Here is an 11,684-nt window from a genome sequence, read left to right as displayed (position 1 = left end):
GCCGGCGCTACCTCACCCTCTAAGCAGAACACAAAGCCTAACTAAACCAAAAAAAGTATTAAAAATGGAGCCACACATCGGCCATGGAGATGACGTAGACCGGTGTCGGCGCCGGCAGAAGGCACATAAAACCTAGTGGCTAGATGCCCTTTGCGTATGAGGCAGCGCGCTGTTACAAGTGAAGGCGTGGATATTCTCTAGCTGAGGTGATGACGTAGGCGTTCTTCACATGACCACATGTCATCAGAAGACCAAAATCGGTAAACCCTTTCAATCATGCAGTTACAATTACAAGTAAACCATACCAATTAGTTAAATAAAATGATTTTTTATAAAACAATTATTTCAAGTTCTCCGCGATGTGTGCCTACCAACCTATGATAGTGGAGAGGGCCCCTGAAAATAGGAGTGGAGAGGGAAATATAAGAACAACAAGAAGTAAGTAAAATAACCACCTGCATCTACAGTACACAACTTGCATCATTTCGCCGGAGCTATGGTCGATTGGGGTCCAATTGGATTGTGCCTGCAATCACCTTGCCAACCAACGACACGCCAAAATTTTGGCAGAGGAAACGGCCGCCATCACCTCATGAAATAGTTGGCTGCGTTATTAACGGGAAGGACCGACGGGGCTGGGGTGAGCCAATTATTTGGATCTCAACTAAACGCAAGCCATCGCTCTGGTCAACTATCAAATATTTGTCCATGCACGTTAGGGCTATGATCCAAACATACCCCATCACACCGATGAACAGGTAGCTGGCGCCTGAATCGAACTCGCACCTCTCACAAGTCAAGCCTTGCTCGATGACCACCACACCAGCTGGACAAGTATGATATCAATAGCGCTAACAGTACTTGTACTAGTATATCTGCGCTATTTATTTATCATTTAGATTTTCTATTTTTTTAAAAAAATCGTTAATTTAAAATTGTTCACTGATTTTGAGAGTAACCTTTACAAACTTAAAAAAGTTCATCGATTTTGAAAAATAGTTCATCATATTTAAAGAAAAGTTCAGAAACATAAAAAAGTTCACCGATTTTGGAAAAAGTTACAAAGGTTCATTGTTTTCGAAAAAAGTTCATCGATTTTGACAAAAATTTCACCGAGTTTGAAAAAATAGTTCATCGATTATGAAAGAAGTTCACAAATTTGAAGGAACAATTCATCAATCTTGAAAAAAGTTCATCGGATTGTAAAAAAGTTCGTCAAATTTGAATTTTTTATCAAATTTAAAAAAAATCATTGAATTAGAAAAAAGTTCATCAATTTTTAAAAATGTGGATGGATTTGAAAAAAAACAACGAATGAGGAAGAAGGGAAAAATTTAAAAAGAAAAATAGAAAAAAACAGAAAACAGAAAACAGAAAAAGGAAAGAAAAGATGATAAGTAAAAGAAGTGATGTAACTTAGCGCATCCAGGTCCTGTGGCGGGGTGGTTCGATTCCTCCTGGATGGATATTGCGGATTTTTTGGGGACCAACTAGTTAACAAGCGCTCCTTCGGGAGCCTCGCAACGATCAGCGTCATTTGGCGCGCTCTCAGCCATTCGCCACGTGTCGCGTTCTGGACGCTTTCTTCGAATTTTTTATTTTATTTTTCCGCATCCGTTTTTGGTTTTTTAAATGGTTTTTTCGGTCTTTTTGATGTTTTGGTTTTCCCCCGGTTTTCCTTAGCTTTTTGATAAAAAAAATGTTGAAAAAAAAATTTGCGCGAAAAAAACGTGTTATTCTTTTTCTTTCGTAAAAGTCACGGTTTTTTTTTCGCGAGAGGCACGCTTGTGCTTTAGCGAGAGTCACGGCCGTGTCTTTCGGAAGTGGAAAAAAACGCGTTTTCTATTTTTTTTTCTTTCGCGAGAGTCATGGTTTTGCTTCCGCGAGAGGCACGGTTGTGCTTTCACGAAAGTCATGGCCGTGCCTCTTGGAAACGAAAAAAAACATTTTTTTTGTTTTTTCCTTCCACGAGAGTCACGGTTTTTGCTCTCACGAGAGGCACGTGTGTGATTTCGCGAGAGGCACGGGTGTGCCTCTTTCGGAGGCGAAAAAAACCATGCTCCCGGTTTGGTTTTTTCGCCCGGTTTTTTTCGTAAAAAAAGTTCGTCAAAACCTATCAACATGGGATCTAGTTTTGAAGATCCCGACGCGAGGAATCCAATGGTGAAAATGGTTCGAGATTTGGATGCACGGTTTAAAAGAGAAAGCGTTTTCAATAAACGAATCTACGAAAAAAAGGAAAACTCTTAGATTGCGACAAGTGGCGCGCCGCATGTGCGCCATTTGTCACGACCTGGGAAAGTGGAGTGTTTTTTGCAACGAGTACTTCTTAATTAGTGATTTCGGATTTTTTGCGCTTTGACTACCCGAATGGAAGTGCTAAACGGGCCGAGCCCAGCTAAAGCGCCTGCAGGTGGCGGTAGGCCGAAAACCGAAGAAACCGGCGCCTACAGCGCCAAATAGGCCACCAGCAATTCCCTATTTGACGCGCGCTGCTCAAGTTGTCGGCGCTTCGCACAGCCGAAGCGACCGAGCGACGTGATGGACCGGCCCATTATGCGTAAGCAGTTCCTGTACTATATCATCCGCTTTTGGGAACCTTCCAAAAGGTTCCTTTAACCGGTTTATTTTCTTTTACCGGTTTTCCTTTTAATTTCTATTTTTTCTCTTTTCCGTTTTTCTGTTTCTTTTTCTTCTTTCTATTTCCTTTTTTGTTTCTTTTTTTCTCTTTCCTATTTTGAGTTTATTTTTTTCTACACTTTTTTGAAAAATGTTCCAAAAACTAAAAATGTTCAAATTAAAAATGGTTTGTCAGTTCAAGTTTTGGTTATAAATTCAGAAAATGTTCCATTTTAAAAATATTGTTCTAGTTTCAAAAAATGTTCCCGTTTTACAAAAAATGTTCGCAAATTTCAAAAAATGTTCATGTTTTCATTTTTTTCAGGAGTTTCAAAATTGTCCAGTTTCAAGTTTTTGCTCACAAATTTCAAAAAATGTTCGGGCATTTAAAATATGTTCCCGTTTTAAATAAATTGTTTGCAAATTTCAAAAAATGTGCATACTTTCATTTTTGAGTTTCGAAATTGTTCAGTTTCAAATTTTTGGTCACAAATTTCAAACAATGTTCGGGTGGTTCAAAACATGTTCCCGTTTTGAAAAATTGTTCGCAAATTGAAAAAATGTGGACATTTTCATTTTCTTTAGGAGTTTTGAAATTGTTCAGTTTCAATATTTTGTCCATGATTTTCGAAAAATGTTCGGGCAGTTGAAAACATATTCCCATTTTCGAAAAATGTTCACAAATTTAAAAAATGTGCATGTTTTCATTTTTTTCAGGAGTTCCGAAATTGTTCAATTTCAAAATTTTGTTCACCAATTTCAAAAAATATTCTTGTTTTCACATTTTCAAAATATGTTCGTGTTTTCAAATTTTGTCTTGGAATTTCAAAAAATGTTCCCGATTTTTGAAAATATTTCACTTTTAAAATATTATTTTGTTCATGTTTCATTTTCAAATCAGAATTACAAGATATCTTCACTTTTCCAAAAAAATGTGGCATTTGAAAACTGCTCACAATTTTCGAAATGGTTTCAAAATGTTTTCCAAATATCAACGCTGCTGTCTGTTCTTATAGATATCTGCACCTTTATGTCCAGTTCATGGTTTGTGGTGTAGTGGCTAATGGCTCGTGGTTTTAGTGTGTGATGGTGGGATCGATTCCTAGTACTCGCTGTTTAATTCAGCTTTTTTGTCATGAACAAAAGGAAACAAAACAAAGAGCGGGTTGCCCAGTCGTGCGTCAACCCAGCCCGTCATTGCCTAGATCTGGGGTAGGATGGGGGTGGTGGTCAGCCCAACTAGGTGGCCTTGGCAAGGAGGGCCATGGAAGTTACTCTCCCGTTTCGGGGTTGCACTACTAGGGAAAAGCCTAACAGTAGCGCAGACACCCGCGCTACTGCTAATGTTTAGCAGTAGCGTGTGATGGACACGCGCTAGTACTAACTAGCTTTTTGTCGTGCGTGAAAGGAAACGAAACAAAGAGCAGGTTGCCCAGTCGTGCGTCAATCCTGTGCAAACGCCCGACTAGTCGACGCAAAATGCGTCGCATAGGACGTCCTGCGACCAGCCTGGTGTAGGGTCACAGCCAAGAGGGCATGCGACCTCTCCTTGCCCGGTCATGGACTACAGCCCTACCAACCAGGGAGCCCGTCATTGCCTAGATCTGGGGTAGGATGGGGGTGGTGGTCAGCCCAACTAGGTGGCCTTGGCAAGGAGGGCCATGGAAGTTACTCTCCCGTTTCAGGGTTGCACTACTAGGGAAAAGCCTAACATCGACCTAAATAATTTATATCGTTTCAGGGTTGCACTACTAGGAGGGCCATGGAAAGCACTAATGTTTAGCAGTAGCATGTGATGGACACGTGCTAGTACTACCTACATAGCAGTAGCGCATGTCCATCCAGCGCTACTACTACACCTAGGTAGCAGTAGCGCTGGTTGACCATGTTGAGTTATTATACATGTTTTATACAGTAGTCTCATCATATGACTTTATGATCATGATGAGTTATTATATCAGTGGGTGAAAGAAACGTGGATTAGATCATGCTTATAATAACTCATCATGCTTATAATGATTTAACAACTCAGCATCATCATCATCATAATAATAACTCATCATCATTATTATAATAACAAGTCATACTCATCATTATCATAGTCATCTAACAATTTCTACTCGTTATCATAGTCATAACCAACCCTAATTAATTGTTCTTAGCACATGATCATGAGTATTAAGTATTAACTAGGACCTGCTACCCTCTCTAAGGTAAAATAGCATAAAACAACATAGCCCCTGACTCTCCATTATGGAGAATGGAAATTATCTTGTCTCCAATTCATAGGCTTCGTACCATGTTGCCTCCAAGCAGCTCCTTGCGATTATTTATAACTTTTTTCCATCCTTTGATTGTGAGGTCTTCATCTCTTTTGGAAATCGTGTATGCACAACGGAGAACTATAGGCAGACTTGGCCGTAAGCTCATAATATCAATGTCACCTTTCGTATGCATCGAATGAGGCACACAATCCTTCGAGATTTTTCGTTGAAGAGCATAATAATAACGTAGTAAGCATAGTTTAGCTTTGATTAGAAGAATGTATACAAAATATGCACTGGTGTCATAATAGTAAAAAATCTTACCATGCAATTTCCATGGATGTTGCCATAGTTCAACACGTGGACTAGTGACACGTATTGACCATAATGTGGATGAATTTCATAATTCTTATTAAAAGTCTCAACATCAATAATAAATGAGACAAGATGATCTTTCTCCTTGTAAGTTAGTTCAAAACCATCAGTGTAGCAGGTTTTGTCTACTACTTTCCGTACATTTTTTGAAGAATGCAAATAAGCTGTCAATGGAAATAAGCTGTCAGCTATTTTTAAATAAACGATATAAATTACTTAATAAATATTTTTGAGAAACTCGCATAAAGATAGAAGTGGAAGCGTATCAACATCGACCTAAATGTCGATATTATCTTTGTCGATGTCATCTTCAGGATCACCAAGATCAAAGGTGATATGCATACCCTCCTGAAAACAATACGCCTTGCATAGTGCTTTCCAATTCGAGCAACCAAAATGGGAGTAGGTTAACACATTGTATAGCTTTATGGCAAAAGCATAACCATACACTAGTAGAAAACATGGCTTTGGTCCAGGCCGGGTCAGCCCATTAGTCCCGGTTCAGTCCAGAACCGGGACCAATGTGGGCATTGGTCCCGGTTCGTGAGCCCAGGGTCAAGAGGAACCAAACGATGTGCCCGATGATGATGATCTCCGCCGGGTCATTGTCGATGCAAGGACGCAATGCGAAAGTCAAAAGGAGAAGCTGAAGTTCGATCGCATGTTAGAGGATCACAAAAAAGGGTTATATCCCAATTACGAAGATGGCAACACAAAGCTCGGTACCGTACTGGAATTGCTGAAGTGGAAGGCAGAGAATGCTGTGGCTGACAAAGGATTTGAGAAGCTACTGAAAATATTGAAGAAGAAGCTTCCAAAGGATAACGAATTGCCCGACAGTACATACGCAGCAAAGAAGGTCGTATGCCCTCTAGGATTGGAGGTGGAGAAGATACATGCATGCCCTAATGACTGCATCCTCTACCGCGGTGCATACAAGGATTTGAACGCATGCCCGGTATGTGGTGCATTGCGGTATAATATCAGACGAGATGACCCTGGTGATGTTGACGGCGAGCCCCCCAGGAAGAGGGGTCCTGCGAAGGTGATGTGGTATGCTCCTATAATACCACGGTTGAAACATCTGTTCAGAAATGAAGAGCATGCCAAGTTTATACGATGGCACAGTGAGAACCGAAAGAAAGATGGGAAGTTGAGAGCGCCCGCTGACGGGTCGCAGTGGAGAAAAATCGAGAGAAAGTACTGGGATGAGTTTGCAAAGGACCCAAGGAATGTATGGTTTGCTTTAAGCGCGGATGGCATTAATCCTTTTGGGGAGCAAAGCAGCAATCACAACACCTGGCCCGTGACTCTATGTATGTATAACCTTCCTCCTTGGATGTGCATGAAGCGGAAGTTCATTATGATGCCAGTTCTCATCCAAGGCCCTAAGCAACCCGGCAACGAAATTGATGTGTACCTAAGGCCATTAGTTGAAGAACTTTTACAGCTGTGGAATGGAAACGGTGTACATACGTGGGATGAGCACAGACAGGAGGAATTTAACCTTAAGGCGTTGCTGTTCGTGACCATCAACGATTGGCCCGCTCTCAGTAACCTTTCAGGACAGACAAACAAAGGATACCACACATGCACGCACTGTTTAGATGACACTGAAAGTATATACCTGGATAAATGCAGGAAGAATGTGTACCTGGGCCATCGTCGATTTCTTCCGACCAACCATCAATGTTGAAAGAAAGGCAAGCATTTCAAAGGCGAGGCAAATCACCGGAAGAAGCCCGCCATGCGTACCAGTGATCACGTACTTGCTATGGTCAATGATTTACACTACGTAATCTTTGGAAAGGGTCCCGGTGGACTAGCTGTTCCGAATGATGCTGAGGGACACGCACCCATGTGGAAGAAGAAATCTATATTTTGGGACCTACCCTACTGGAAAGACCTAGAGGTCCGCTCCTCAATCGACGTGATGCACATGACGAAGAACCTTTGCGTGAACCTACTAGGCTTCTTGGGCGTGTATGGGAAGACAAAAGATACACCTGAGGCAAGGGAGGACCTGCAATGTTTGCACGAAAAAGACGGCATGCCTCCGAAGCAGTATAAAGGTCCTGCCAGCTACGCTCTTACGAAAGAAGAGAAAGAAATCTTCTTTGAATGCCTGCTCAGTATGAAGGTCACGACTGGCTTCTCGTCGAATATAAAGGGAATAATAAATATGCCAGAGAAAAAGTTTCAGAACCTAAAGTCTCATGACTGCCACGTGATTATGACGCAACTGCTTCCGGTTGCATTGAGGGGGCTTCTACCGGAAAACGTCCGGTTAGCCATTGTGAAGCTATGTGCATTCCTCAATGCAATCTCTCAGAAGGTGATCGATCCAGAAATCGTACCAAGGCTAAGGAGTGATGTGGCGCAATGTCTTGTCAGTTTCGAGCTGGTGTTCCCACCATCCTTCTTCAATATCATGACGCACGTCCTAGTTCATCTAGTCGACGAGATTGTCATCCTGGGGCCCGTATTTCTACATAATATGTTCCCCTTTGAGAGGTTCATGGGAGTCCTAAAGAAATATGTCCGTAACCGCGCTAGGCCCGAAGGAAGCATCTCCATGGGCCATCAAACAGAGGATGTTATCGGGTTTTGTGTTGACTTCATTCCTGGCCTTAAGAAGATAGGTCTCCCTAAATCACGGTATGATGGGAGACTGACTGGAAAAGGCACTCTTGGAAGAGACTCAATAATATGCAGGGACGGATATTCTTGGTCTCAAGCACACCACACAGTTCTACAGAACTCTACCTTGGTGACCCCGTATGTCGATGAACACAAGAACAGTCTGCGCTCCAAACACCCGGAGCAGTGCGACGACTGGATTACATGTGAACACATCAGGACTTTCAGCAGTTGGTTGGAAACACGTCTCAGAGGTGACAACACTGTTTGTGATGAGTTGTACTTGTTGTCCAAGGGACCATCTTTGACTGTATTGACTTACAAAGGATACGAGATAAATGGGAATACATTTTACACGATCGCCCAAGATCAAAAGAGCACCAACCAAAACAGCGGTGTCCGCTTTGATGCAGCAACCGAGAGCGGAAAGGACACATATTATGGTTACATAGTGGACATATGGGAACTTGACTACGGACCTGATTTTAAGATCCCTTTGTTTAAGTGCAAATGGGTCAATCTGTTAGGCGGCGGGGTACAGGTAGACCCATAGTACGGAATGATAACAGTGGATCTGAAAAATCTTGGGTACACTGACGAACCGTTCGTCCTCGCCAATGATGTGGCACAGGTTATCTATGTGAAGGACGTGTCTACCAAACCGAGAAAAAGAAAAGATAAGGAAGAGAATACATCATACGATGAGCCAAAGCGCCACATAGTTCTTTCAGGAAAAAGGGACATCCTGGGAGTGGACGGCAAGACAGACATGTCTGAAGATTATGAAAAGTTTCATGAAATTCCTCCCTTCAATGTCAAGGCTGACCCAAGCATCCTGATAAACAATGAAGATTATCCATGGTTACGGCGCAATAAGCAAATGACACAAGCGAAGAAAAACTGAAGACTTTCTCCCGCAACTATTATGATGATACCATGCCAACTTTGTAACACACGAACATGCTACCATTGTCCGTTTTGTACATGCACATGCTATGTGGGTGAAATTATGATACCATGCCAACTTTCAACTTTTTAAGAGTTCATTTGAAATGCTTTCATGTCTTATGGTTCGGCCCTCGTAATACCATGACCATTAGTCCCTGGCCCATGCCAACTTTCAACTTTCAACTTTCTAAAACTAATGGCATGAACAGAAAGTTTATAATTTTGCTCCTCGCCCCTGGCCCATGACCATTAGTCCCGGTTTGTGCCACAAACTGGGACTAAAGGGTTGGTCCTCGTTGCGGGCAGAGTTTAGTCAAACCTCGCCAACCGAAGGGGGATCACACCGGTTTATAAGCCCTTCCCTCTCTGCCTTGTTGAGCTCCTCTCAAAGTGAAAATAGATGCCCTAATAGAGAAAAGTTTAACCCAAATTCATAGTGAATTTCTCTGAAATTCATAGAAATTTACTAGGAATTTAGGTTGAATTTTCTCTATAAGCGCATCTATTCTCATTTTTTTAGTAAGTTAATCACAAACTTGTGATTCAAACAATTTTCAAAGAATTCAAATTCTAACTATTCAAATTTGAAAACTAATGGCACTAACAGAAAGTTTATAATTTTTCTAAAACTAATGGCACTAACAGAAAGTTTATAATTTTGCTAACCTAAAAGCAAACAGAATTAAAAATTAAAGAAAAAAACAAAAGAAAATAAATAATGCAAAAAACAAATCGAAAAAACAGGAAAAAAACTATTTTTATAGTAAAGTTAATCACAAAATAAAATAAATAAAGCAACAAAAAAACTAAAAAACTAAAAAAGTGTTTTCAAATTTGAAAACTAATGGCACTAACAGAAAGTTTATAATTTTTCTAAAACTAAACGCAAAAAGAATAAAAAAATAAAGCAAAAAACAAAAGAAAATGAATAATGCAGAAAACAAAACAAAAAAACTGGAAAAAAATAGCAACAATAAGTATTTTGTTGTAAGTAGAAACAAAATAAAATAAATAAAGCAACAAAGAAAACAAAAAAACAAAAATAGTGTTTTCAAATTTGAAAACTAATGGCATTAACAAAAAGTTTATAATTTTTCTAAAACTAAAAGCATAAAAATTAAAAAATAAAGCAAAAAACAAAAGAAAATAAATAAAGCAACAAAAAAAAACAAAAAATGCCACGTACTGGGCCCCCACGGCCTGAATACGACTAGAAACCCATCCAAGGGCCAGGATTCAGACCCGCAGGAGGCCCAGTAGGCCCACATGCATAGCATTGACAATTAGGCCCGTAAGCCTGCAATGGAGAGGAGCTCGAGAGGGGTGCGGCAGTGGGGCTTATAAACCACTGCGCACCCCTCTCAACTAGCGAGGTGAGACTAAACTTTCGACGCAGCAGCCGCACAAGGCCTTTGGTCCCGGTTGGTGCCACCAACCGGGACCAAAGGCCGCCGCTTCCCGCCCTTTGGGCTGCTGAAAAGAGGTCTTTGGGCTGCTGAAAAGAGGTCTTTGGTCCCGGTTGGTGGCACCAACCGGGACTAAAGGTGGCATTAGTCCCGGTTGGTTTCACGAACCGGGACCAATGCTCTTGCTATATATACAACACTTAGCAGTTTTCGACCAAATCACCCACTTCTCCCCCGACGCCCCCTGCTCCTCCTTGTCGCCGTCGCCGCCCGACGCCCCTGCTCCTCCTCGTCGCCATCGCCATCGACGCCGTCAGGCTGCTCGCCTTCACCGTCGATGCCGCCACCGACACCGTCAGGCTGATCGCCTTCGCCGTCGCCGCCGCCCCCTGTGAGCACAGCCCCTCCCGTCCCGCGCCCCTGCCCTGCGCGGCTGCCGTGCGCCGCCCCTGCCATGCGCTGGCGCCGCGCACCACCCAGCCGCCACTGCCCTGTCAGGCCGGCGTCGCCCCCCTCCCCCCGATCTATTTTTTCATGTATATATGGTGTTTTTTCAGATTATATGTATATGTGTGAGTATATGATTGTATGTATATATGTTCTCTGTGTATATATATGTTCATGTATATATGCAAAAGATATATGCTTGTTTTATATATATATGCTTGTTTTTTATATATATGTAATGATTTTTTTATAGAATATGATGTTTTTTCATAGATGAACCCATATATGATGTATGCACGAATGTGGATGAAATATAATGTTTTTTGTTCATAGAACATGATGTTTTTTTAATTCACAGATTTTTTTTGTTCATGATCATGCGGGACGTTGAGGGATAATAGATGTATTTTTTCAGAATTTTCTATCGTGCATAGACGGATTTTAGACCACGGGAACACCCCCTCCCTATCGTTGCAAAATTTGCTAAGTGATATTAAGAAAGGAAGGAAAAGAAGGATAGGAAAGAAGAAAATAAGAAGAGGAAAGAAAGAACAAGAGGAGAGGAAGAAAAGGAGAAAAAGAAGAGGAGAAGAAGAAAGGAATAGTGGAGAAGAAGAGAAAATAGAATCGGGAACTAGGGTAGAGGGTCGAGGGTTTGAGGGTTCTATAGGGTCGAGGGATCGAGGGTCGAGGGTTCCAGGGTCGTCTAGGGGTCGAGGGTTCCAGGGTCATCGAGGGTTCGAGGGGTCTAGGGTCGCCGAGGGGTCGAGGGTCGTCGAACATGAGAGGAAGAAGAGGATAAAAAAAGAAGAGGAATAAGAAAAAAAAGAGGAGAAGAAAGAATAGAGGAGAAGATCTCCTCTATTCTTTCTTCTCCTCTCTTTTTTTCTTCTTCCTCTTTTTTTTATCGGGAACGAGGGTCGTCGAGGGTCGCCGAGCGGTAGAGGAAACCCTAAATAGAAAGTATCGTCGGTGTGAGATACAT

The sequence above is a fragment of the Triticum dicoccoides genome, chromosome 5A (assembly GCF_002162155.2).
Source record: "Triticum dicoccoides isolate Atlit2015 ecotype Zavitan chromosome 5A, WEW_v2.0, whole genome shotgun sequence".
NCBI classification, from domain to species: Eukaryota; Viridiplantae; Streptophyta; class Magnoliopsida; order Poales; family Poaceae; genus Triticum; species Triticum dicoccoides.
The sequence above is the reverse complement of the archived record's forward strand: the minus strand, read 5'-3'. Positions refer to the sequence as shown.